The sequence below is a fragment of the Octopus bimaculoides genome, chromosome 12 (assembly GCF_001194135.2).
Source record: "Octopus bimaculoides isolate UCB-OBI-ISO-001 chromosome 12, ASM119413v2, whole genome shotgun sequence".
In the NCBI taxonomy this organism is placed as follows: domain Eukaryota; kingdom Metazoa; phylum Mollusca; class Cephalopoda; order Octopoda; family Octopodidae; genus Octopus; species Octopus bimaculoides.
Window position 1 is genome coordinate 12,290,982 of NC_068992.1, and position 1,225 is coordinate 12,292,206.

Genomic DNA, 1,225 nt, shown 5'->3' on the forward strand with positions numbered 1-1,225 from the left:
ATATATATATATATATATATATATATATATATATATAGAGAGAGAGAGAGAGAGAGAGAGAGAGACAGAGAGAGACAGAGAGACAGAGAGAGACAGAGACAGAGAGACAGAGAGTGAGATAAACTATCCCACTACCAACTGCGATATCTCTCACCTTTCTCTCTTTCGCTCTCACCGTATGTTTAAATATATATATATATATATATATATGCGCACACACACATATATATATATGATATACAGCTATGTATACTTATATCATATGCACAACAATTGTCTGTTTCCTTTGTAAATGTTATCGTCTGCTTCGTCTACGTCAGATTCTCTTAGAAAACTAATTGTTTATTTCTGAAATTCCAACAAATGTTTTGTTAAATAAATTTAATTTTAAGCACTTTTTCTAAGCAATTAAACTTTATTCATTTCCATATAACTGTATTTCTTTCGCTATTTTTTTTTTTAAATCCTTAGTTTAATCTTCATATTTTTGTATGTTTGTACAAACACACACACACTCTGGTACGCACATACAAAAACAAACATACAAACACACAGACATATATATATATATATATACACACATGCGTATATATGTATATCTAAAAAAATAGATACACACTTGCATACCCACCCACACACACAAACACAACAACACACACAAACACACACACATATACACACACATACACAGACACAAAACACACACATATATGGAAGCAATGGAAATAATCTTATATATATATATATATATATATATATATATATGTATATGTGTGCGTGCGTGCGTGCATGCACGTGTGTGTCTATGTTGTGTGTATGAATGTAAATACTCATACACACGCATACACCGATGTACGTGTTTCTGTGTATGTCTCTAAGAATGTGTGTGAGTCCAGCTGCGTGCGTGTGTGAGGGTGTTATTGTATTTGTGTCTATAGTTGCAAAGCTATGTATATATATTCACTCTACAATATGTATATGTTCTCTGTTGCAGGATATACACCATTTAATCTCTGGATTAACACTTTTGGGATTATTACTATACATTTTGGATTGAATTACTTATAGATGACTGGATTTACCCCAAATTTCCTGGTAAGCTGATTTACTTGCCACATTTTTACATTCCTTGGCTAGTGATATTTGTAATTATGAAGGGTGTGTATGCATGTTTACAAATATACACACACACACACACACACACACACACACACACACACACACA

The 1,225-nt window shown here is 32.3% G+C and overlaps 1 long non-coding RNA gene across 1 annotated transcript in view; it reads left to right on the forward strand.

Annotated features, from left to right (window-relative positions):
* The first annotated feature begins 993 nt into the window (after positions 1–993).
* LOC106876640 (uncharacterized) overlaps positions 994–1,225 on the forward strand; it is a 63,705-nt gene continuing 63,473 nt past the window's right edge. Inside the window, exon 1 of the long non-coding RNA XR_001410274.2 lies at positions 994–1,095. This is a non-coding gene — a long non-coding RNA (uncharacterized LOC106876640). The remainder of the gene's footprint in view (positions 1,096–1,225) is intronic.